The following is a 27773-nucleotide window of genomic DNA, read 5'->3' as shown; positions in this document are numbered from 1 at the left end:
TTTTGTTGTCACAAGAAATGCAATTAAGCAAGTGAAATATCTTGCCACAGGATGCTGTGGGTCCCGTGTGTGTGCGTGGTGATGCTGTGAGCGTGCTTACGTGTGTGAGCCTCCGGTGCGGGAACTCTCCAAGGCACAAGTTGTTGGTGACTGAGGGAATGTTTGGGACAAAGTATCACCCTGAGTTTCCTCCTCTTTCACAGTAACTCCCAGGCAGCTCTTATGCATCTCTGTTGAAAACAGGATACCAGGCCAGACTTTTAATCTGACCACAGAAAGATGCTCTCATGTTCTTTTACTCTTTTGTTGTGCTCCTGATGAGCTGAGGCATACTGGCAGAGCTGCATGAGGAAATTTTATATCCGTTCTCTGAATAGCAGACTTCTTTTTCCAAGGCTGTCAATCACACCCTGCCAATAAATTCCCTAAATAAAAACTTTTAAAATAAATAAAACCCACAAATAAAACTGATAGTGAAGAATTAGTTGAGTGCATGAATATAATGATACCTATAATAAAAATCGGTGCAGTGTGAGTTTTCATCTGACCTGTCATCACTTTGCAATCTTTTTCATTATCATAAATCAAAAAGCATTGTTTGGTTTAAATCACTTGCTGCTTAAAGATGAATCACCTTTGATTTCCTGAGTTTTGCTTACGGCAAAAAGAAAAAAGAAAAAGCTTTCAAAACTGTACAACAGTAAAAATTTCTGGTCTCACTTTGCGTTAAAAAAAACACCAACCTGAGAGCGCTCTAAAACTTAATCTAGCAAGCAACATAAAATGAAACAGAACTGCGATTTAAGAAAAAAAATATTTCTCCATCTGTGGAGCTATTAATCTACAGTTTGGTCCAGAGAGTGCATATACAGCAGTCTGTGAAGAGGGACCCCAAGCTCTAATGGCTTGAAGAAGATAGGCCCACGAATGTTTAATCTAACTGCAGGTGCGTATCTAAGCTTCTCTGTAACATCTGTCCCTGCGGATAAGAAACCACTAAGCATCCTGCACTGGATTGTGCAGACACCAGCTATGTGGCTTAAAGTGTAGCCCGTATACTGATGACTGATGTGCAAATCACGCAAGCCACCCCAAGAGGTTTGCCCAGCGAGCTCTTCCCCTTCGGAGGAGCAGAGTCCTCCCCTCTCCTCCCTTCATCCTGCCGCCTTGACATTACACCCTGTGCCCAGAAGTGCAATTAGATTCTTGCCACTTTTTCCAAAGTCAGGAAAAATAGGGTCATTTAAAAATTCAGTTGAATAAACTGATGAGCCCAATGGGCTGGAACAGCAAAACAGATCACAACTTGGTGTAAGTCATCCCCGGGGGGAAACGCAGAAGAAATATGCTGCATGCAGTTGTATCTAGGTTTGTTCTGTGAAGAAAACTCTCATCAGAAAAGAAACAAGCAAAAATAAAACAGGCTTCATTCTTTATGTCTCCCATTAGCTAGAACCCTCATGGCAATTCCCATCAATTTAACTTTTGGATGTCTGGATACTAGCCAGGGAGCACTCAGCTTCCATATGCTCAGCAAAGAGAGCAACAGCAACAATGCAATGCTGTTGTCAGGCAAGGCAGGTAAATCACTGCATATTTCTTCACAAGCCCAGTTTTCTGAAACTTGTCACCCAACTTTAGGAAACTGAAATTAGCAGAGTTTGGTAACGAGCCCTGGATGTCCCACAAGCAACCCTAAATCTCAGAACCTGCCTGACGGAGCTGGCTGTGTTTGTCCACTCAGCCGTATTTTTTGACCCTCCTTTATGCCCACAAGGCGAAGTGGAAATGGTTTCCTGTACAGAGACTAATTTGTTGTCCTCGGGAGCAGTATAATGTGAAGGGGGGGAGCGGTGGCGGGGAGGGGAGAGTCGGATGCATGCATGTTTGGATCTCAGTTCTGTTGCTAACTGTCTTTGGGGAAGTCAGTTCATCTCAGCCTCATTTTCCCCTCTCCCTGTAAAACAGAGACCTTATACACAATTGTGGGGAAAGGGTGCAATTTGTTAAACATATGAAGTAGTAAAAGAGCAATTCGTCCTGCTAATTTTAGCTGTCTATAAGTTAGTGTCTGGTCTAACTAGGTTCCCTCTACAGCCCAGGGACAGAGAGAGCTTGGATAAATCACCTCCTTTTCCTCCACTGATTGTGGAAGGAGGCCAGACACCTGGCCACTTTTAGGCAAAATTAATCCCACCTTCAATGTCCAGAGACATAGTAAAGACGAGGAATCTCCTGTTGTTGACACACCCCAGCCTTGTCTATTAGAAAGCTGAAGGATGCGTTCATGGTGAGCAGGCTTCTGAATTTTTCTTTCCAGAAACTGTGTAAATTTAGAAGCTCTCTTTTCCTTTGCTTAGCCCTTGATTATTTATTTGAGACATTAGGAAAACATCACTTTCTGGCTTTGATCTATCACTGCTACTAGGTTGCCAGCTTGCTCCCTTCTGGCAGCACGTCAGCCCCTATGAAGTACACAGGTAGGATTTTTTTGTATGTGAGCATCCCTTATCTCAAATTCAAATAAGATTATTGTGGTAACATGCCCACATGCTTTAATTAATATTCCTGACACTGTACAGACAACCAATACAGAACCCAGTCCTCAGAATCTTTAACCAAAAGTTAGGTGTGTCTTTTGGAAGAGGAATGAGGGAGAGGGAAAAAAGTGCAATGAGCTGTATAAGCCCACGGTCTCTCCTTAGGAACACCCTCAGATTTGATATAAGCCAAACAAACATCAAAGAAGAAGGGCTTGTGGTCACTACTGCCTGACATTGACCTCACATGCAAGTCACAAGGAATTTGTTCTGAGTTTTGAAGTCTACCCGTGCAGTCATGGGATTGTATTCTTTGCTTCACTCTCGGGGGTAGCTTTCCTTTCAAGCTGAAAGTTCTCTTCATCATATGGAATAATAGCTGGTGCTTCAAAAACCAGCTACTGGTGAATCTGTGGTGCTTTTTGCCCTCCAAGTCCCTTGGCTGAGCTAAAATTTTCTAATGATGTACTATATTACTTCTATTAATGGTAATAAACAAGCATTTCCGTAGCAATTTCCATAATCAAAGTTCTCCACTCAAGAGCTCCTCTGGAACTATCAGCTGACTTTGCAGGGAGGAAACCAAGGCAAAAGAATTATGTAAAATGCTCAAAGCCACAAAGTGAGTCAGACTCCAAGGAAAAAAAAAAAAATTAGTTCTCCTATCTGTGCTTATGCCCCAAGGCAATCCCTGTCTTTCACAGCTAGGGACCAATTCGGATACCATTTACACAAAGATAATTCCACTGACACTTTCAGAGTTAGCCCTGATTTACTGCACCATCTGTGAGATCAGCATGCGGCACAAGACACTCTTATGACTGGAAAATACTTTACTGACAAGGAAAATATACATACATATTCCTTCCTGCTCTCTGTTGCTAATCTTTAATGGCCACCTTTCTTCAAGTGTTTTCAGTCAAATTTTGACCGAACCAAGAATTTTTCAAATCTAAATAGCCTTGTTAATTGGGTTGGGTGTGATGCATCATACTGGCCACGCAGCTCCTTTGGCATGCAGTTTGACCTTGTTGAGACACTTGTCCCAGTACTTCTCTTTTCCATTTGATGGTGTTTTCTGCCTCTTGGTATTACAGCCATCATGTAGATTTTGTCATTTGCATTATATCTCCCATCTTCTCAGCAGTAATAACAACCTGCCTGTGGAAAAAAATTCTGAAAACAAAACCCCATATCCTCTATCTACTCATATGATTACAGGAAAGTCCCCAGTTATACCTGGAGAATTTTAACAAAGCACTGATGTCTCACGGAATCATCAAGCACCACTCCTCTCTGGAAGGTATGTGTGAACAGCATCGCCTGGCACCTGTGTTCATGCAGACATAATGCATTGAGACTGAAATAAAATGTTTACTAACGCACAAATAAAATGCAGTGGTCTATACCTAGTGTATTTCAAGTGCTTCTCCACCTTCATCCTGCCTTTCTTAAGGTATGCATGTAAAGTCACTGAAAGAAAGACAAATTTCATAACCTGATTAACAAGTGTGAAATGAAACCAAGCACTGAGATGAAAACATTGCAGTGACTCTGTGAAAAATTCGGTTACGTGGGGGAGCCTGCTCACTAAGTTACAGTTTAGATGAATTCCCTGTATTGGTGGTTGCCAAAACTTCTGAGCCATTGCCATTTCCTCCCCACTTTGGCACAGGTGCTCGCCTGGGACATCCCATCTCTGACCCTTCCCACGCTGCAAATTCTAATGTAAATAGAGAAAAAGTCCAAAGCTAAAAAATGCCACCTGCTTTCTTGTAAGCAACAACAAGCTGTGGCCTTCTTTCCCCTGCTTTTCAGAGAAGAAAGGGAGTAAAATATTAGCAGCTTCACTCATGCTTTCCCTTGAGCTTCTGAGGTAACTTTACAACGGAGGAAAAACGTCTGCATCTCGCTCAGGCTGCTGCCCAAGCCCCGCCGCGGGAGGACCGGGCTCGTTTGCTCCTCTGAGGGCTGTGCAATGACAGCAGTTGTGTTGGGGCTGCTAGTGCTGCCAGCAGAGTCAGCACAGGTGTTGTCACAGCGACCAAAACATCTGGGTCTGAGACCCAAACCATCTGTGTTGTCTTTCTGGTTACTGACATCAGTATCTGACTTAAATTAAAAATACATGGCCATGGGTATTTGTAGGTGTAACACGTGTAATTTGTTCTCATGAGCGTGCATCATATGAAACACTTGAAAAATACTAATTCTCATTTCAGATCTTACTATTAAAAGGCCAGTGCTCAGAAATATTTCATTTGTATAATGATTTTAGGGCAGTTGCTCAGATTTCTGTGCTGTTGAACTGGTAGTGAAAAGTGTGGCTTCTAAAAAGTGCAGTACATTCCACTATGCTAAGGCAGGCATTTTCCAGAGAAACTTCAGTTACATTTCTCCCTACATCTCCTTCTGTCTTGAATGTGGCTTCTGTGGGACAGAAATTTTTCTGTGGGAAAACAAAATTCTTCTCTTGGTCTGTTTGGGCAGTTTGTTAGTTCTTGATGTTACTTGGATTTTTTACTAACTATGGAATTATCATCAGTGACATAGCTGGCATATAAGAAAAGATTAAATAGTGTAGGGCTCCTTAGCTTGAAAAAGAGGATATGTGATTGAAGAAAATCATGAAGGATGTCAAGAATTATTATCAGAAGTGCTTTCAAACACTCAGTGGGGAATATTACTCACTATTCTTTGCAATGCAAAAGGTGGGGGTTGTCACAGAAATCATCAGGCTGCAGGGTAAAAAGGAGCAATAGTAGTACATTTTCACACAGCACCAAGTTGAACTGTGGAACTCATTGTCACTGAATAGTGAAAAGACCAAATGCACAAGCAGATTCAGGTGCTAATTATAAAAATTTATAGGAAAGAGCCACAAATGGAGGCAAAATAGATGTGGACCTAACCTGAAGTCCAGGAAATTTGTAAGCTTGCAGGTTATTGTAGGATATCCTGGGAGAAGGACAGACACAGCCACCGCACAGACACCCACCTACATCTGCTAACAACATATATATCCTTCTCCCTGGACATGGCTGGTGTGAACTGGTCGAGGCCAGAGACAGATGGCAAAAGAAGAGCAGAGCCCGGACTGGGTCTCATTTCAGCTCCGAGTGCATTAATGCTCATTCAGGTAAGGAACTAGCAATTTGAGCAAATGATTAATTGGCATAAATACTCAAATCTAAAGCTAAATTCTGCTTCAGCAGTCCTGGCTAATCTCCTCACCAGGAAAACAGGAACTAAAAAATCTTTCTTCTCAGATGTGTTTTGAGGACTAACCACATCAAGCCCCTGCAAGTGTTTCTAATTCTAGCAGCGGTATCACCAAGCCACTTAACACTTTCATGCCACCTTTGGCCTCTGCCTTTAGAACAGCAGCTATTAACAGTTGCTTTATAGACCATGAGTGGCCGCTCTTGGCCAGGATCCCAAAACACCCTTCCTCTGTATCAGCTCACAGATATAAGAGGTGGCAAGGGAGCTATTTCCATCAGCGATGTCCCATTTATCTATGAATGGAGAAAGCCAAATTTGGTCTTGAAACTAGGAGGGGAGGAGAAAGAAGAAAAAAAAAAACACTAAAGAAGAAGACAACAATTTCTCACCACACATATGAGGGGTTACTGTAGGTAGAAAGAATATAAGCTCCCTGGGGTTAATTATAAAGGAAATCTAGAACCCATACAAACCATTATCCCTAATTATTGCCATTAGTTGAATCAAGCTGTGTCTTCATAGGAGAGAACGCTACCAAGATTCAGCATTCACCTCCTGCCTCTGCCTCCTCTCTCTGCTGCCCACCACAGTGCTGTGGTCACATACACCGCAGAAAGCAGCTGATCTCATCCTCCAGTGGCTGGGACTGTATAGTACTCTCAAATATTTTCCAGCAGGATCCAGTGCCCTGCAATATGCCCACCCAGAGACCTAGTCTCTTTGGAAATAAGATCTGAGCACTCAGGTGGTTTTCATTCAGCGCAAGCAAAGGTGGAGGCAGTCTCATTGCCTAAAGCTGGAAAGGAGGCAAGTCACCACACACATCTCCTGCCTGCGTGTTCCAAGTTTCATTCTTCCCTCCAGTTCAGTCATCCCACCAGGTTTACAGTCAGAGCCCAGCCTGTGTCATTATGTCCTTCCATGTACAAAGTTGGGTGCCTTTTCCACCCTTCACCAAGAGGTGCAAGGGCTGGAAAAAGTGGCGTCAGGACATGCGTGCTCCCCTTACCCCAGCGATTCCCTGAGTGACTACATTTATTGTCTCACATGGCCTCAGGATGTTAACTAAACTGACAAGGAATAGACAACAGAGGGAGGGAGGAAGGAAGGAAAACATCTGCCTTTCCAATCCAGTGACTGCAAATAAAGTTTCTCTACTTTTAGGAGTCTCTCAAGCAAAGCATACAGAGGGTTTTGAGAAGCTGGGGGCTCCTGATGAAAGTGCTGTTACGTTATTTTCAGTTCCACAGCCAAGCAGGGATTTTGTTTTGGTCTTCTGAGAACAGGGAGCTAGTTTCCATGTCTACTTGTGCTGCTCCTTAAGGCTCTTGGAGCAACTTCACTGTACAGAATCACTGAGCATTTATAAAAAGAGCAAAGGAGGACTGCTGCTGCCTAAAAAACAGTTTCCATTATGTCCAGCACGATTCATCCATGCCATACGTAAAGCCCTAAAGAGCACACAGCCTATCTTTTCTACAACAAATAAACATATTTTATTTAAACTGTAAAACTTGGGGGTTTGTTTAACACTATGAAAAGAGGCATATAGCAGAAGCCTGCTGTTAGCATGATATACAGTAATGAATCAGCAAGGAGATTTTGGTGGAAATGTTGATTCATGACATGAAACCAGGAACTGTTTTTTTTTTTTTTTTTACAGTACCTCCCTGACATACCGGCACATCTGCCCCTTCCCAGCTCCTTTTGAAGCTCTTCTCACAGCACCACTCTTCCACTCGGGTTTCAGCAGCTGGTTGGACACAGCATCACTTTGCAGATTCCAGGGGAGTGGCACCATACAATTGACTTTGGGTGTTGGAAGCCCCTTGAAATCAAAGAACTTGTGCTCAGGAAGTTTGTTCCACATTTCTTCCTTTCCACTGAAGGTTGGATGTGCAAATCCATCATGTCTCCACTTGACTCCGCACTGTGGAGACACACACTGTGACACAGAGGTATTTTGGCAGGAGAAAAGAAAAAGCTTCAAAAACACTTCACTGAGCCCTGAAACGTGCCAAAATATACCAGGAGCTAAGGATGGAAATCTGCCAGGAAGAAGCATTTCTCAGTGAGAGGGAGGATGATCTGCCCAAGAGGGAGAGGGAGAGCTGTTCTCCAAGGACCCACTCCCACCCCTCTCAGCAAAGCATGCCATGAACACACAGTAGATATCAGTCGCAGTAGAGCAGCACGATCCACTGTCCCTCGTCCCTTCCACACCACCCACCATCCCTCCAGGAGCCTGCGTGGCGGCAGAGGACCTGAGCCGGGGTGGCCCGTCATGGCTGACGGCACTGCAGAGCCGCAGGAGCTCCAGCTCTGAGCAGAGCTGAAGGGCATCCAGCAGTGTCTGTGGCAGAAGACAGTGGATCTTTTTCATTTCTGTGACAATGCACAATTCTGTCAGGTTTTCTATCACACTGCCCAATCTCTATAACTGGTTTTCATTGTTCCTCTGTGTGGTTTCCTGTGCCTGTCCTCTTCTATTCACCCAGAGGCACAGGGAGCATTGAAGATTTTCACTGTACGTCTTACTTTGTCTACATGATTGCTCAGACAGCCCCCCCAGACTTTGGTCCAGTTTACTTCAGTCTCCTTTGCCCGTTCCCTGTATCCTTGCATTTTCCCTGACTGTATACTGACACTCTTTCATTTTTGAACTGTGTCCTGGCTTCCCCAAAACCCCAATCCAGGACTAAGACCTTCTTCTGCTCTTTCAAATGTGACCTCCACCTTTGAAAAAAATTGATGGACACCCCACAAGGTGACAAAGCTGGGTCCCGCTTCGGGATTGGGGTTAGGGCACTAGCCAGTGCCTGGCTTGGTGCAGCAGATTTTGTAACCACGCTCCGGTGAGAGGACAAACCCACCAGGGAGGACTTTGGAGGAGGTGGCAGGCAGGATGACAGCAGCCACAGCTCCTCTGTTGGGAAGGGCAGGGCAGAAGGGAGAAGAGAAGCCCTGACCCAGCTTGAAGGGTCCGTGAGCAGCACCCCCATGCACAAAGGCAGCCCCCATGCTCACAGCCACCACGTAGCCTCAGGTGCCACAGTGCTTAAGGCAACTGTTTTACTGACAAAACTTCCAGCACTGCATCTTAGTCTGTGGGCTGGAAGTGTAATTTAGATTAAGCAGGAAAGCCTTTATAGGTTAATTAAATACGAATTGCTAAACCATACCCCACTAGTCATTATCTGTGTTTTGATACGGACTTATTATATAACTGTTAAACGTGGTATTTAGCAGATAACTTCCTTATTAGAAAGATTAAACATCTACTTGAGAGACTTCATTTTTTAAATGTCACCATTTTGGTTTACTAGACTTCTTGCTGTGCTTAACACAAACAGTGGGTATTTAAAGTAATAACAAATAAGCTGTCACCTGGGAGCACTCAGCAGCAGGCAGGACCTGCCCCATGACAGCCTTTGTCAGTGCTGCCGGGGGGGCCAGTCCAGGGACGGGCCATCGTCCCCCTCCCCGGGCACCCTCGCTCCTCCCCTGCTCCGAATCTGCAGGCCGACGGGGAGAAACGTCAGCACCTTTTTTGAAGGGCGATTTCCCCACTCCAGCAGGGTCAGCCTAATTCTCCCAAACTGACCCCAGCACTCTCTCCCTGGCAGTGTTTTGCTGAGGACACGGTGGAGTGAGATCCACCGACCGGTATCAGCGTGTGGCGGATGCGGGACTACGTTGTCACCTCAGCTCCCGGGTGCCACTGGCACCAGACTCCGTGGGATAAAATACGCACATGATGCACAACAACAAATCCAATCCCCGGCTGCTCTTCAATGAGACATATGCAAAAATTACCCAGGGTAGGGAGGGTTGCCACTGCCCGATTTCTGCATTCATAATTCTGGCATTAAGAGGTCAGAAACAATGAAACAGCAACCCGTCCAAAGAGTGGTTTGGATGGGGGAAGAGATCGCGGGCAGAGGTCTCCCCTGGAGTCAGAGGAGAAGATCTTGGTGGAAGCGTGCGGTCGGATGCTCACTGGCACAGAAGATAGGGAGCACCAGTGGAGCAGCTGCCCCCCCTCTAACAGAGACGGTGAAACAATGGCACACTGGAGCACGGCTGCAGGGGTGATATGGGAGCTGGGTTTCCTCCAGGTCTTGGCTCTGAGGCTAGTTTCTCTGGAAACCAACATTTTAAGAGCTAGACTGAGTCACATGCTGGTCTGGATACTGGTACCTACACAGGGGGCAGTCCCGGTACTGGGGCGTTACAGCCATGCAGCCCTATGGCCAAACTAAATCTCCAATTTTTGGTAAAAGTGCTTTTATCACTTTCAGAAACAGGGCTCTCCAGTTTTTCCAGCAAGCCCCAAGGAGGAGCGGTAAGCCCTGCGCTGGCCATCACCTTGGCAAACGTTGGCTTGTGCTTTCAGCCAGAACTGGCAGCAAAGAGGTTAAGAATTAGTGAGCCTAAAAGGCTGCTTCTGGAGGGGTGGGTTTGGGGCAACCTGAGTTAAGGAAGGAGCCTTAACAATATAAGAAAAGGAAGTGCTGGTCATCGGTTTGTTTGTTTATTGTTTCAGCAGTTTGTACTGTGTGTGTCTCATGTGCTATCTTCATTCCTCAGTCTCCCAGCCGGTTAATTATCCAGGGGAAGCGGCGCTTCCTGCCAGCGACCTCCTGGGTCCCCTCCCATTGTTCGCGGAGCTGACACACAGCGCTGGAGACGGCAGAAAGGGCTGCTCGTGCCTCAGTCGGTGAGAAACACTCCAGAGACTGCGGTTAGTTAATAAAACAGATGGGTTTATTGGCATCGGCAAATTTCAATGCTAGTGATGCGTTTAATAGGGTTCATCTGAAGAAAATCCCAATAAAAATAAAACAAGGAGTTTGGGGGCAGGAGGATAAATGTAGGAGAGACAAGAAGATGATCCGTACCTCCAGCATCTCTGGCAGCTGTGCTGTGTCTCCACAGCCTTCAGGGCTCAGCAACGGGTTTGCTCGACAACTCTTTCTCTGCTAGGACTCATTAGTCAGCACGAGAAGAGATGCCTAGCTCTAAACGCCGGGCTCAGCTGGCCTACATCTCATCCAGTCCCTGTGCCAAGTGAGGTCTTTAAGTTCCCTTACACAGGACATCTGAATGCTCCTCAAAGGTCTGGTGCTCTCCCTTCACTTGGTATAGGGGCTTACATGGAAATGAGGATGACTCCAAGCCCCTAATATTGTAAAATCCTTTTTTTCCAAAGCACCAGCATCCTGCATGCCCTCAAAGTTTCTTTTCTGTGCTTCTGTAACGATCAGGCAGCAGCACCTTTCAGAAGGGGTGTGCTTCACTCAAATGCTGTACGGACACTTCAATATTTATTTTTTTTAAAAGAACACTTTGTACAATCCCTAAGCGGGGCCTGAAGCAATGCAAACAATAACAAACAGCAGCGGGCTCGAGCTGTAGAGCTGGGATCCAGATGTGCATCTCAACTTGAGGGAAATTTGAGGGTGCTTAAGCCGGGCGTGGGTTAATCTCTCAGGAAAATCAAAAACGAAGAGGGAGAAAAGGAAAAACCATAAGCAGAACATAGTTAACAAAACATAGAGGGGCAAGTCTGCTTCTCTGCATGTTCGCGAACTCCAATTTTTTGAAAGATGTGACCCCACTCCCTGAGGAATCAGGAACTGTGATTAGCTGAGAATAAAAGGATTTTTGCTCACTGACATTGGTAAAGGTAAAGCAATCTGTTTTGAAAAACTACTTTAAAGCACTTATTGCCACTTTGATTATACACATCTTAAGGGAAAGCAGGCTTTGCTCTAAGTAACATAGTTTTGTTAATTTTCTCCATGTATTTTTACTTCCACACAAGCACTGTCCTATGTAACTCCAGTGCCCAAATGCATCTTAGAAATTGTGCCCCATTTGTGCCACTCTGATTCACTCATCTAAAGTTTTAGAGGAAAAACAAAGCACAGATCCTGGGTTTTCTCTTCAGAGGGAGACACCATTTCCAGGGATGCACTGATTCCTCCCCTTTGGGACAGGACGTGGCCAGAGGAGCGCTGTCATCACTGGAAATTTTCTTTCATGAGGAAATATTATTTACACATGCCACATCCAAATGATAACAGTGGCAAAGAGGACTGGCAATCGATCCTGCTTTAAATAGCTAATTTTCTAATACAGGGAGGAGCGTTTTCGTGGCCATTTCCGTAACAAGATGTTCCACTCACTTCTGGCTCAGTGGCACAGCATCTTGATCTTCCCTTCCCTTCCCTTCCCTTCCCTTCCCTTCCCTTCCCTTCCCTTCCCTTCCCTTCCCTTCCCTTCCCTTCCCTTCCCTTCCCACCTTCTGTCAACAAACATGTAAGACAAGAATTTCACCATGTCAGGAATTTTAGGCTTTTGAAATGGAGCTCACACACTTGACACTACCCAGCCTCAGGACAGAGCTGAGCTGCTGCCCAGATGGGAGGTCAGTTGTGATTTTTTGCAGATGTTTTGGATCAAATCATAATGCTTAAAGAAAAAAAAAAATCTCCAGACAGTTCAGAGCCATGATAAATAATTTAGAGAGCAGTCAGACAAATCATGTGAATGAGCTCTAAGACTGGATCTTTTGGCTCCCTGATGTGGATACATTTAAATTAAACAGCCAGTAAATAATGAGCCAAAGACCATCATGCACTAGATAACAAAAGCAGTTAAAAAGCTGGATTGAAAAGATGAGTGGATGTTGAGTGCCTGCCATCACTTCCCTCTTCCGTCTTTTGGTGATGAGAAAGAAAAGAGAAAATAGTAAAGAATGAGCAGAGTCCCAGCATTGTTCATCTTCTCTTTCCTGGTGAAGAAGCCATCAGAGATGAAGAAACAGAAGGAAAGCAGATATTATTCATTCTCCCCACCCTCCTCCACCCCCCAGGAGAAAAAGAGAGTAAAACAGTCACAAAGACAGCTTAAAAGTCTCCACCTTGGGGAGTGCAAAGCTAGTCTGTCTGAGTAAAATCTGCAAGAGCAGAGGGACAGCAGAGGAATGCCCCCTCCCCCCCAATTATGTATTTTGCCTTGTTTCTGTTAGTTTGCATTATTTAATATTTTAAATAATTACAATAATTACAAAAAGCCCTGACACCAGCTCTTTCAAATGTATCATGGCAACTGAACAACTCAAAGAGCTCTTTCTCCTGCATAGTGCCCCTGGGGCAGAAATTAATGCACTGCCACTTTTCAAACATTCCCAAGTCCAGACTGGAGGGAGAAGCAGCTACGCATTTTCCAAAGGACTAAGGAAAGGGGCGCACTAATTTATGTAGAGTGAATTAAAAGCTGAAAGCAACCTGGATTTAATGGATGGGAAGGCTAATCGACAAACACTCTCAATTCAATATTACCTAGCTTGGCAAAATCCCTAATATTGCTATTTAAAGCCTGTACGCTTTTGATGACGTACAGCCAGCCAGCAGAGCGGTGGATTCCCCACCCACTTTCAAGGAAGACAGAAGACAGTCTGCTTCCCGAGGGACACATTTCTACTATGCACCATGTAGCCTCCTGCTAAAACCAGTGGTAAATGTGCCTGATTAAGGATGCTGGATCAGGCTCCACGTATGAAAGGTTTCCTGCTGCCGCTGCAAAGGCGAAGAGTAGGTGATGCTCAATAACCAGGAAAAACTCTCTAAACTATATAAAAGCCACCGAGCGATGGCTGCACACACGGGCTCATGCTTGGGACACCAGCTGCTTCCTGATGACTGCAGCTAATTTTGGCAGTGGGGCAGGAGTGCGGTGCCTATGCAATTTGAAGCAGGATATAGATTATAAACATTGTTTCCCTGAGATCTTGCTGTGCGTTGCTCAAAATCGTTTTCAAAGGCAGCTGAAATTAACCCTCCAGCCACTCTCCACTGAGGCTAGATCCAGCGATGTTTAACATAAAGACAACAAAGAGCCTTTGGGCTGGAGACCAGGGCCCGAACTCCTTCTCTCCCTTCCTCCAAGACTCTTTCCTTAACAGTACAACTACATCGGGGCCTTTCCCAAGCCAAAGTGCAATAACTACACTTTTATAATGCCCATTGGCGGTGTACGTGTGCCACCCAGGACGGAGCCTGGTTAATTAAGAAATTCTCTCAGACTGCCTGTGCACCAGGTAAGCAGCCAGCAAATAAAGAAAAGCAATGTCCATTCAACTCCTGCCAGCTCACGTGTTCCCAACTTTGATTGCTTGTGATTGCTTTGGGGCGAGGAAGGGAACGTATCAGATCTCTCCCAATCACGGGTCTAAGTTATTTGCAGACAGAAAGCTGCACTTTTTCTCCTTCGATAACAAGTAGTAACACAAGCAACAGCAGAAGCAACCAAATCTTGTTTCCCATGAGCCGTGTCCCCAGCTGAGCTCCCATATGGGGTCTCTAGAAAAACGGTGAGCTTGCAGCCCCAACCTCCTCCGTGGTGGAAGCAGGAGAATGAGCTTGCACTGATGATTTCCTTAGAGCTTGTAGGATTTACTGTCCATGAGTGCTGTACCTCATGGGGACAGCTTGGAAGGGGTCTGACACAGGTACCCACACAGAGCAATTGCACGAATCTCGTTTCGTGGAAAACCTGGTCTGCATTCAGATCATCTTCGTGCTGAGATTAATATCAAGACTAGAGGATTCAAGCCACAGCCTTTGGCAAGAACTAGCGACGCTAGAAAAGCTCAGCACCTTTTAGTGTTTCTTTAAAAGCTGTCCTCCCAGCAGCACCTTGCTTGAGGAAATTACACTCAGTTTATGGACAGGGAAACTGAGGAATGGCTTTTCTAAGAGACTTGTCAAACATCGGTCACAACCCAAAATAAAACCACTGCAAGCACGCTCCTGCTCCGGGGCGTGAGGCATGGCTCACCAGCAGGGTGAAGGTCTCCCTCGCCAGCTGCCATACCACGGCGTGAGGTGACCATGGCATGGGGCAGGGGTGCACGGGGGCCATCGGTGGGAAGCCTTCTGCCCAGGCAACCTCCCTCCTCTGCCTGGATGAGCTGCGTGACATGTGCGAGTGCCAAAACAATTGTTTTTGCAGTGCCAGAGTTAGTTATGTCTGAAAGGGTACCCGCGAGCACGGCGAGGAGTGTCATTAGGCTGCTGGCTGGGCACGGGAAGATGGATGTGTTGTTCACTTTTGTGCAGGTAGTTAACAGCACAGCTATTTGGTTACATGAATTTACAAGCTTAGCTGCCGAATAAAGGAGACCACAGGTTAACAGCAAGGGGTGAAGGTGCTTGTAAAGGTGCAAGCTGAGCCCTGAACCAAGGTGATTACAGCTCACTGGGAGCTCCTGAGGCCCATTAGTGCCAGAGCAAGGAGCTGTCAAGATCCACAGATGAGCAGTTAAGTTTGCAATCTAGGAGGCGACCACGTGCAGGGAAGGGAATTTGCTTTGCTCTCACATAGTCTCTCCCTTTCCTCTCTCCCTCACCAAACAGCCACCTGCAAACCAGTCCCAGACTTCCCCCGGCAGGGACAAGGGACTCCCAGCCCGTCCTCCCCTCAAACACCACGCTCCTACCTTCACCCCTGTGTCTTCCCAGCTCTGCGGGCAGCATCCTCGTACTCGCCAGCGCCTCTCAGGAGCCCTCTCACCAGAAAGTACTGCTGATCCCGGACCTGGACCAAGCCCTCAGGCGTGCACAACTGCTGCACGCTTTGGAAAGAAACAGAAAATAGTTTTCCCTAATAGGCATCTTATTTCCTCACGCTGTCCTCTCCCCCAAAATAAATAAAGGTACTTCAAGGTGTCAGACAAGCCGCCGCACTTTAATTTCTCCCTTTGGCAAGCCTGGCCACTAATTCAGTCTTGTTATGGTTTTCCCACTAGGGACAAAATACATACTGAGCTTTGAAAACCCATTGTGTAGCAGCAATTGTTGCTGTAAGCCAGTGGCTGTTTTGCTTTGTTCAGCACTGTGTGCTTGTGTCTCCTGTGAGATATTGTTTTGTTAAGGCCTGCTATTGATTAACAGGGAGAGGAATTGAATTCCAAATGGGAGTAGCTGAGAGGCTCCAAAACGCTGCATAAAAAATGTGAACATTTAAAATCATCTTAAAGACAGGTACCTCTCCTAAACCGGATCCATTTTTCCCTCAAGCTGTACCCACTGCAGCATCTCACCTCAGGGCAGTCTGGCAGTTCAGGCTCAGGATAAGGGCTGCATCCTCACCCACGTCTTTGGGGCTGATTGACGTTGCTGAGCAATCTGGGGGCTGCACCAGGGCTGACATCAAACTCGGGGGCACTCTACAGGGAGCTGCTCTGGGGATTTGTCCTGCCTTCTAATGCTGCCTCAGAGGCATCACAGTCCCTGGTGTGGATACAGTAATAAGTAAATAGGCATAAAGGCATCCTAGGCTCCTACAGCTTCGCCTTCTACCCTGTACAAAGAAATTGATCATTCCCTGGTTGAGCATCAAATAGATTATCTTCATCTACAACAGAGGATTTTTATCGCTGTAAGTACCGAGCCACACCAGAGTAACACAACAGGGGCTGCTGCAGCAGAGCAGCCAGCGCTGAGCGCTGCTCTCCCGGGGCAGGGGCTGAGCCCCACCGCGAGCTGCGGGGAGGGAGGACAGGGGTCCTGTGGGGTGCCAGGCGGCAGCACCGCTACCGAGTCAGACCTGCTCTTCTGCCTCGCCAGTGCCACACAGCACACGCCGCTACCTGTGCCCAAGCTGCAGGCAATTGCCCCAACAGGTCTTGGCCCCTCTGGGTGGCACCAGCTGGACGCTGAGCTGCAGCACCGAGAGGCTCGTGGCAGTTTCGCAGTCGCCTGCTCCAGGCACTTGCCGTGTATTGTTTCGGCCCTCTTGTGCAGAAACCCACAGGAATGAGGAGACACTGCAACACACTGTTTTTCATCTGTCTGGGCAAAATTTATTTCATTGACCTATGAAGTAATTTGTGGAGGGGAACTGAGGAGAGAAGGGGTAGATTTCTAAATCCTCTTCAACCAGTTTAAGCATTTGCACTAGAGTAATGATCGCAGGGTTGCAACATCCTTTGTGCAACCTGCTAGGGTTAGTGGATTTACCCAGCTGGGAAAATCTGGTGTCATATTTAATAAGAGGGCAATGCAAGACCGTACTGTAGGAGGTAGCCAGAGAGATTTTGATAGGGAAAAGTGTAGATTTAGATTAGATATAAGGAAGAAATTTTTCACAAGGTTGATGAGGCACTGGAACAGGTTGCCTAGAGAGGTTGTGGAGGCCCCATCCCTGACAGTGTTCAAGGCCAGGCTGGATGGGGCTTTGGGCAACCTGATCTAGTGGAGAGTGTCCCTGCCCGCAGCAGAGAGATTGGAACTAGATGGTCTTTGAGGTCCCTTCCAACCCAAATCATTCTATGATTCTATGATCTTCTGGCCATCCCATAGAAATAATAGAGAAAAGTGGAACCCATATCAGGTTCGCTGTAGGATTTAATAGAAAACAGAGGTTTTCATAAGAGCTGACATTCAGCCTGACAGTCTTCAATCACAAAAAGTCTACTCGTGCCACTGTGCTGGAGGCAACTTTTTGCTGGAGGCAAATCAGAAGACACAATGGCAGAGACAGACAGGAGGAACCAGGTCTCTCTTCCCACCTGCTGCTGGAGGAATGGCCCCAAATAAATGCAACTGAAAAGCACAAGGGATCACAGCTCGTGCCTCCACCACTGAGTCCCATCCACTTTACCTTAGAGCCAATTAGCCTTTGTCTTCAAGAGTTTCAGCTCATTTTGCACATTATCATGTCAATATTTAGGTATGAATGATAGTAGCAGCACATCTGTAAGAACTCATCTTGGACTCAAGAGTTCTCAATAGCCACTAAGTCCAGCACTAAAATCCCTATTAGAAGAATATGGAGCTAAAATGCTGCAAGTGATCTGGATGTTCTGCTTCCTTAGGTGAGATCCTGACAGTGCTCTTACCATGAACAGCACCTTCCCAAGCTAGCTGTGCTTGGCCGTGCAGCTCTCCCAGAGCAGCCGTTCTGAAAGACACGAACTCCGTGCGCTGAATAGCACAATTGTACTCACAATATCTTAGATTGCAGCATCAAATAGAAAAGCACTCCACAAAAATAGAGTAATGGTTACAAAACAGGCATGCTTAATCGAAATATTGTTATCGGAGAGATTTCTGGAAATGGGATCCGTGCTCGGCAGGGACAGTCCCGCGTTTCAGCCGAAGGAGCACTGGCAGCAATGGTGATGTGTGGCAGTGTTTGTGGAAATAAGGGTGCAGGGTGGATCAAGAGTGTACGCAGATTGCAGCAGCCTCCGCCCATGATACATCCCTGGCCCTGGCCCAGGCTGCCACGTAACCCTGAGCTGGACAGTGATCAAAGGGTTCAGCATGAGCTGAGAAAGTCACACGGGGAGGAGGGGTAGCAGGGATCTCCAGCGTCCAGCCCGCTCTTTGTTTGGATCGCTCACGAGTTTCCCAGTTGTGTTTGAACTCCCGTCTCACACTCACCAGCGCTCAGTCACTGCCGGTGGTTTCAGGGAGATGAGCAATCAACCTTGACTTCACATTAACTTCATCTGAATTACATTCGAGTCCTTTCCAGAAGAGCATTTTAAAGCTTTTTGTTCAAGAGAGGGTGTAGACAGGAGGCGGGGGGAAAGAAGAGACTGCAAACATGGGGGAGGGAAATAGATTTAAAAGAGCCCTTTGGAGTTATTTCAATTAATCTTGGTACTGGAGACCTCTGGAGAAAGGCTCCTCTTAGAGCTACTGAAGTAGAACAGAGCATTTCAGGGTCTCACTTTCACATTAAAACAGCAGCAGCACAGCAAAAGTGCTTTTCCTCCCGATTCATTTATCTTCACGAATGCATAGGGCTGCACTTGATGCCATGTAGCTCTCAGCAGCAGCTTACAGCTGACGTGTTTTACAGAAGCATGTGCCCGTGCCCTGGCAGAGGGGACACATGCAGGCACAGCACCATTTTGAACCCTCAGACATGACAGCTTGAGAAGCTGAAACAAAAGTTTAATCCCAGCACTAGTGAAAAGCGGGGGCCTTCCTCACTTTGCTGGTTGTTGATGCTAGCTGGGTGGTCAACACTTTGAAGCATGGAGTATGAAACAGCACTTGAGTTAGAGGATCCATTCATAGTAGGCAGAACTTTTGTAAGGTGCTGCAAAAGCAATGCGTTTGCTTTCAATATTTCCAAATGTTAAAAAAAAACCCAAAACCAACCAAACAAACAAACAAAAAAACAAAACCAAAAAAACCTGAAAGGCTACAGTAGTGTTGCCTAACAGCCTCACACTGCTTCTGTGGCAGGACTAAGAGAATCCAACATAGGCTGCCTCTCAACTATAAATTTCCAGGCTTTCATCAATCTTCATAATGCCAAGAAGATCCCTCAAAACCATCAGACCAAGACCCAGAGAAACTCACTGACTGGTTTGCTTAAGAAAACTCTTGCCATTTCTGTCTCAGGTAGTTCAGCCATTTTAGCAGGAGAAGCTGAGTGACTGTGTATATTGGCCTAAGTACGTGCAGCAATATTTATTCACAAGAGCAACACGAAGCAGAGCAGTAAGAAGAGCAAGACCGGGCTGTACAACGTGTGGCAGGGGAGGTTGTAAAGGTAACGTGCCTAGGCCTATCTATTTTTGTTGCAAGCTAACGGCCAGGTTTCTCAAGCAGAAGCCCCTAATTGACAAGAGTATGTCCTGAAGGTTGGGAACAGATTGATGGCTGACACTGAATAAAAGCCTATTTCCTTTTGGCTCATGGGGGTTTTGGCACTGTTCTGATACCACAAATGTCTGAGCCCAGTATCAGTGCGTATGTAGCAGAGCGAATATTTGTTGGAAACAGAGCCTGAATTATTCATGAAGGCTTTACAGTCTTGAATCCTTTAATTCCTTCATGTCTCCAGTACGAAAGAAAACACCAGTGGTCCCTACTTACAGATTTTGTAAAGCAAAATTGGCCAGCAAAGCTTGACAGGTGAAACAAAAAAAATTAATTGTTAAGCATCAGATACTGTACCTCCCCTGCTGAAATTAATAGAGCCACTGCTTGAAACAAAAACTGAGACAGGAGTCTCAAGGAAGCAGTGGACAAGTTTGTTTGCAGGTCGTTTGTAATCATCCATTCCAGCAATATTTGCATCTTCCTCCAAATACTCAGCACTGCTACAGACAGGATTCAAGGCCAGATGGGCTACAGGTTGGGTCCAGTTACTTGGCAATTCCCATCAATGTGCATTTGTTTTCCAGCTATTCCTTCCAGAAGAAGGAATCTGAGATAAATGTTTGCTGCCACTAGAAAAAGAAAAGACCTGAGTTCTGTAAACTGCTGCTTGGACTCCAAGTTCAATATCAAAGTACTTTGTAATTACTAGTCAAGTGCAGGTTTTGCAGTCCATAACTTTTCAGCAGGAGCTCACAGATATCATTAAACGTTAGAACAAGCTTTCTCATAGGCAGGAAAATTCACCGATGGGCTGCTGGAGCCATCCTTCATCTTCTCAAAGGGTGCTGTGGGAGCTTTCAGCTGGACAATATCTCTTTACAGAGAGCAGAGAAATCTTAGCTTGGACAGAAATGCCTTCCACCTAAAAACCTGTCTCGTTTTTCCTCAGAAGGCGCTGGGCTACAGGAGGAAAATAAGTTCTTTGTCAAGAGCAACGTCCAGGTCTTTCAACCAGGGCTGCATCTTACCGCTGATTTTCAAAGATTACTTCTCATTATTCTATATGGAAGATCCTGTCTCTGTTCTCAGAGAGGATTTGGCTGCGTGGCACAGGATGGCCACCAAAACGCGCTATATGTAAAGTTGCCCACTACACAGAGCAAACAAAGGGAAGATGCAAAAATTTCTTCACTGACAAGTAACCTTACATGTTACTTGTAACAGTGGGGAGTAAACAACATTCAGGCAGAAAGATGATTTTTCAAGCTGACAGAACTGCTTCCAAGCATAGTGCCTAGCAGAGCCCCGTTCCAAGCGTGCAGCGAGCGCTTGCGAGGCCCTTTTCACTTACGGTAGAATAGATGGGGCCAGACAGTCTGGCAGCCTCACAAAGGCACAATGAGCAGGAGCCCTCTCTCCCCGTACACGTATAAACACACACACTCTACAATCTTTCACAGCAACACGCCAAAGCAAACACCAAATCGACTGTAGTATTTCAGAGAGATGGCCAAAGCTCACAGATATTTTCCATGCGATCCCCTGGAACAATCCAGTGCTTTCATTAGCACAAAGGTGGAAATATGCATAGTGGAGAAAAGAGAGATTAGTTTTAGAAAGGAACATAAACAGAAGCAGGTCTCGGCTTGGCCAGGGTTCACTCTGATCCCAGCAGAAACAATGCCAAGGTTGAGCACTAGAGTGCAGGATCATGCCCACCTCAGGCAAGGCATCACGCTTTCTTGCCAGGTGAGGTTAGCTGGCAGTCACAGCTCCTCAAAACCCTGTCCTCCTTGGCACAGATTTTCTTGAAAGTAGCTGACGCATTCACGTTGTGCTCAGACACAATCTCTGGTTATAAAATAGCAACGAGGTTGAGGCAATCAGATAGAGAACAGCCACCAGGCTAGCCAGTCTTAGTGCAGCCAGTGTAAAACAGCAGCAGGACCTGAAAAGTTGCAAGGTCCCATTCTGAATGGCTCAGGAGACACTGATCATCTCAGTAGGCCAACAATGAATCTCAGCATCCAGTAGCAATGTGAGATGGAGCCAATTAACAAATGGTTAGATCGCAACCCAAAAAATGGCAAAACAGCATAAATGAAATATTGTGCACCAGTGTTTAGTTGAGTTTCATCATTCTTTGCAGTCTATTTTTGCCATGAACTTGGCTTGAAATCTGGCTTCACAAATGGTCACCTTCAACCGTGATCTGTGGAGCCATGGAGTTGGAAGCTCTTTCCAGGGGACTCTCAAAAACTGACTGTAAAGCCACAGTCTGAAAAGTGCCTCTTTGAAGCAGCAGGTGAAGCACTCCCTGCTGTTTGCTCCTACTATGCCTTAGTTGCACTGAGATGAATTTTCATGGAACCATGGGAGGAATCAACTTAAAAACAGGTAAAAAACCAACCAAACAAACAAACAGAAAAGGATTACTTTTAGCCAGAACTAGTTCCCCTAATGTTTTGCCATGTTGCCTTACCAGACTTTTGCTGGCACCACTGAGTTAACAACACAGGAATACAAGGCTATCATTGCTGCAAGGCAAATGCTTCTCAAATTGCATCCAAAGGAAAGCAAGGCTCATTAGTAGACTGCTATGGTCCACTTTCCAATGGGAAACATCTGTCAGCTAGGTCTATAGTTTCGCCTCCCCTCACAGAGCAAGTGCTCCAGCTCTGGCCATCTCTGGAGGACCTCAAGATTTCCCAATTGAAACTTTACTTACTGGTCTAAACTCTCACTTAAAAACGTGCATTCACAAGATTCACAAGACTCTCATACCATTATAAAGTGAAACTCAGGATAAGTTTCCCAGACGACTTGTGACTCTCATGTGAAACCACTATAAAGAAGATTTAATGGTTGTTGCAATAGGAATCTTATGCAACAAAGATAACTGCACTAGGCTCAGCCTCCAGCACACTAGGGCCATGCACAGGGTTTCACATGAAGGTCATGAGAAGCTTCAAATGTTTTAAAACTTAAAAAAAGATGTCATAATAGAGAAATAAAGGCAGGGACATCTTGCATTTACCTGCTAACCCAAAGGGATCTGATTTGCATCTATGGGATTCATTCAGAAAAAGCGAAGCTTGCAACAGCATATCGTTGGAGGTCCCTCCACACAGAATGGACCACGCTGAAGGCAAGGGTGAAACCAAGACAGACTGAGAAACAGAAGATGACAGGAGGCCTGCCCTTCCACCCTGTCTTTTCCAAAGCTATTTCAAAGGGTTAACTCAAAGGAGTTCATCTCCACCAACAGCTCGCAATTTGGGCTGACTGGCAAACCACAGTTGACCAGATGGATTCAGTGCAAGTCACCTTCTCCCAAAAGGAAATAAAATACAGAAGAGCAATGTCAATTTTGAATTAATATAGGTAGAAAGGTACATCCTATCACTTCTTACTGTGATTCTACTTTATCTATGCCTAATGCTCTAATTTGTCACTATGTAAGCTCCATCTACTGTTGGTGTTTCTCCCCAGGTGAATAACAAAGATCAGAGTAATATAAGTTTTATTTTTACTTTCTGATTTTGAGAGACAATTCAACTATGGCCCACAGAAATTCATATTTCTCTATATTCAGTGAAGAAAGACTGTAGAAATCACTGAGAGGACTGACACAAGATACCCACGGCAAAGTTAGCATTTGCAAACGCTATCCTCTCCAGGCTTAAGTGCTGTAACTTCTTTGTTGCAAATACAGCAAGGGCAAGTTTTAATAAAGTTATCTATTAGTTTCTCTGTTAATTTATTAATCTTTGCTTGATAAACTTATCTATTAGTTTATTTTCATATTACATTTTCTAGGGGGAAAAGTCCTACTCTGCTCATAGACTTTCCATTTTTATATGCAACGTAAGATAAATTTTAAACCTAACATTTCATGCAGGTCCTTAGTTTTCAGAAATCCTTTTCATATCTATGTCTTCAGAATTACACTGCACACTTTGCTTATAAGCTATGTAATAAGTACAGATCAGTGAACACCTGAAAAAGGAAGAAATAATACTCAGAAAAGCCCACATCTTAAAGTACTGCATGAAATTCTGGTTACATCCTCTCAAAAAGCACACAGCAAAAAGAGGAAGGGGACAGACACAGAGATGACAAGGATGCTCAGAGGAATGGGTCAGCTCCAGAAAAGGGGAGACTAAATAAGCCTTGGAAAAGAAGGGGACAACAGAGCAGGATAAGGCAGACATCTCTCTGTTTATGAAATAGAAAATGTGAACAGCTAACAATTATCCATTGCTTCTCTTAACACAAGAGTAAGAAGGTACTAAAAGAAATCATCAGGCAGAAAGTTGAAAAACAAGAACAAAAAAGTACTATTTTACCAAGCCACATGACAGCACTGTGCGACGCACCACCACAGGATGCTGTGAAGCCCAAGACTGTCCAAAGGTTCAAGAAGTGATTAAACAAAGTAATGGAAGAAAGGCCCCTTCAGGGATGTTAGAGAGGCACAAACATATCCCACAGCTCAGAGCATCCCGAGCTGTGCAGGATGCAAGGATCAAAGAGGGTTATGATGTGGCCAGCGTTATTGTACACTTGCCCCGTTTCTTCTGCTCCTTCCCAAAGCGCTTGCTATCGGCCGCAGTTAGGCACGGCGCAGGGAAGACTCTGGGGAGCTGAAAGGCCCTGCTCTCACCTTTTCCCTTCAGGATTCGTCTGCTTGAGCCGGCACACTCTGTCACTTAGCCGAGCTTTAGAGGTGACAGCATCAGGCAGGCTGAGAAGAAGCACCACAGCACTTCTAAATGCTTCCAAGAAAAATGATCCTTCTTTCTTTATTATGCTATAGCTTGTCATATAATAGCAATAATCACAATTGCTTTGTAATATACTTGGAGCAGCTTTGGAGATTGATTAAATGCTTCAGCTTCCCTTCAGCTTTAATCAAACCCAGCAGCTGTTTATCGCTCAGAATACTTTAGATCAATAGAGCTTATGCCTTACTTATACCTTTAAAATAGTATGTTCTATACCAGCTCCCTTGAAGCTGCAAGCAGTAATTACAATAAGTGATCATACGTTGTATAGTTAAAAGGAGGTAGCTGTTATAAAATTGATAAAATCACCGCAGCCAGTAGCATAAGACACGTCTGAAAGGTGGCCTTTCCTAGTTGCAGATTTGTCCCAAGTTCTTTGACAAAGGACGGACTGGAAAGGCTGTGAGCAAAATTCTGCTCAGCCCCTGCCATCAGCTTGAACGTAAGGACCATGAGACAGAGCAGGACACCTGCTCCATCAGCTGCAGGACTGTCCTCCAGGAGCCCAGCAGCAGAGGAAAAGCCAAGGCTAAGGTTGCCAGGAAATGCTAAGCACAAATGAGAATACCTCAATTTAGACTGTAGCGCAACAACTAAACCCATCGGTTTTCGTGACTCTATGAGATACACTTCTGTCTTGTGACTGTGCTCAGCTAGCGGTTTCAGAGGCATTACATCAATAAAGCTTTAAGAATGTTTTGATTACATAAAAATAAGCAAAATCCTACCAAAGACAGTGTAGAAAACTTCTGCTGACTTCCATGAGACCGGGACTTCATTCTCTGTGTTAATCATTGCAAGTTAAGCAAATGAAAGTTGAACTCCAGGCATAAAATCATCAAATCCAGACGAAAGATACTGGGAAAGTCCATTTCATCATGTTGCCAGACAAGACAAGACAAACTCTTGGCTGGTGCCTTGAAAAGACAAATATTTGGATAGGAAAAGAAAGAGCAGTAAAGTCATTGCTTCTAAAATGATATGTTATGGAAAATCATTGCATCACTTTTACTAGCAGTTCACAGCTACTCATTAATTTTGCAAAATTACATCAGCTGCTGCTCTAAGGTCTTCTAGAGCAGCAGAGTGTCTTGCCTGCTCATAAGGGGACAAAAAAAGCGATGCCCAAGAGTACAGCCACATGAAAAATAGTGTTTATGTGGAAGGTAACAATATTTGGTTCATTCTATACACAGCCAGGACCTGCATTTGAAAGAGACAACATTAGAACTGTTTTTTCCACCCACATATCCACAGCAATACGGGTCATTTTCAGCAACAGGAAAGACACCATAAAGTGGTATTAATGTCACAATCTGTCAAGAGATACACAGCACACCAGGATTTAGGTGGGCTAGCCCTTGAAACCTCTCCTGATCCCAGCACAGAAAAGGGAGAGGAGTGAGAAAATTGTCAGATCACTTTTAGAAGCACTGCAAAATATGCCATATACTACATTTGCTTTGTTAGAGATTGAGGCATATTAAGTTGACGATCATTAAAATCCAATTAAGAACAGGAGGCTGGGGGAAAACGCTCTGGGTGCTTAGAAGGTCCCAGTTTTCCAGCTGATCAGGCAAGGGAAGGAGAAAGTGGATAAAAATGAAATAAAGGCAGCCTGCTATTATTGTTGCCATTCAGAACAGGAGGAATGCTGGGGAATCTAGGGCTTTTCCATTTTATTTTGTTTTGCTGTTTTCTCAGACCTGTCTGGGACTTCAGTTGTTTAAAAAAAAAGGAGGGAGATGGGGAAATACAGGCTCTTCAAGTTATTTTATGAACCCAGCAAATGCTTCACACGTTTCAATTTCTGCCACTCTGTGTTCCTTTTCACACTGCTAACCACTTGAAAGCATCTTGCAAGGGAGAAGCTACCAGAGAAAATAGTTTTGGATGCTCCTTGTTTATTATATGCAGATCAAGCCGTTCTTATTAACTCAGTTTCCGTTCTTCCTTCATAGGTAGCAGTGCTGTGATATTATTTGCAAGCAGCCAAGGTAATTACCATCCAGCAGGGTCCAATTGTTTTCAATTAAAAGCTTGACTGAAGTCTTTAGTTTTTAATACCATTGTGACCATCTGCTTTCACTGAAGTTCATCAGCAAAGGCACAGGCCTCATTCTAATGCTGCTTAATTATATGGCGGTACTTTTTTTTTTTTTTTTTTGGTCAGAGATTCATTTTTCCCTGCTAAAGAAATGGGCAGCAAAGGGGCTGCCTGGCTTTGCTAATAGCCTGCAGTAAGATGAATTATCTGGGAAGATTATTATCTTCCTGGGAGATCCAGCTGTTATCGCACTGACAAGAAGATCCAGGGGACCAACAGGAGAAAGCGGTTAACCTCAGCCGCCCTCCTCTCCGTTCAGTCACTTGCTTCCTTTTTCTTCCAGCGAATCTGAAAAGGCCACAAGGAAGAGGAGTTCATCTAAAAACAGGCAGTGTGATCCTCCCCTGCCGATTACACTTTCAGAGTCTGTTCCAGGCCGGGAACACAGGCAGGCTCTCCTGCCTGGGTACCCGCTCCCTCCTCTTTGCACGTGCTGTGAATCTTTTGCAGTCCTGTATCATCTCAGATCTGAGGATCTCCAAATCCCTTACAGGCATTCATTAAGCCCCGCACAATCCTCAGAAGAAGTAAGTAAATATAATTTTCCGGATGGGGAAATTAGGGCAGCAAGAGGTTAAGTGACTAGCCTGAGGCCAAACAATAAATAAGTGGCAGAATCAGCATGAGGATCTGCAAAGTCCCAGGTTTAACACAAGTCTCTTGAGTGCTCAGCTCCAGAAAAGGAAAAACAACACCCCAGCCCTCAAATCCTCAGGACACTTAACTCATTTACTGCAGCTCTGCTTTATATGTGCCAGTGCTAATAAGCGTGACTCTTAACATTTCCAACTGTACTATGAAGAGAAAGGCATTTTGTAGATTTAATGTGGGAACCGCTGTCTCAAGGCAGGGAAGCATGCTTGATATAGCTCCGTACCATCGACCCAGGCAGGCAGACAGCTTCCTTACGGGTGCCTGCTGCCACTTCTCTTACACATGGCTATTTCCAAGGATTGTCCCCCAAGAGGCAGGTACTTTGCCAAGTACCGGTTAAAAAGGAAAAATACGTGGTACGACACTGTCAAAGCTGGGGCGATGCACTGCTCTGGTGGCAGTTTGAATCCCTGAAACAAGAAGCCAGAGACCTTTCCATCGTCTTGGCCAACCGTATAGGTGCACCCCTCTCAGGTAAATACCACAACCGTTCATCCCGTGATTAAATCCCTGCCTCTCACTAATCTTCGGAGAGACAGAAAGTCTGGGGGTGCCTCTCCGCTTGGCACATGTCTTCATTCCCAATGCAGTGTGTGTTAGATCCCCCTTAACGCTCCCTCCCAAAGGCCAGCAGCCCTGCTCTGAGTTGGTACGTCATACAGGAGCACTAACTCTACTTCAAGGCTGTGATACAACTGCACCCAGGTCCTTTATGCTATATTGAGACGTCTACAGCTCCTATGCAGTAAACTGGAATCTGAAGGCTGGGAGATAATTACTGCAGAAAATGGTGTAAATGACTTCAGTATTTTGAAAGACTTGA

This window comes from Balearica regulorum, chromosome 3 (assembly GCF_011004875.1).
Source record: "Balearica regulorum gibbericeps isolate bBalReg1 chromosome 3, bBalReg1.pri, whole genome shotgun sequence".
NCBI lineage: Eukaryota > Metazoa > Chordata > Aves > Gruiformes > Gruidae > Balearica > Balearica regulorum.
The sequence above is the reverse complement of the archived record's forward strand: the minus strand, read 5'-3'. Positions refer to the sequence as shown.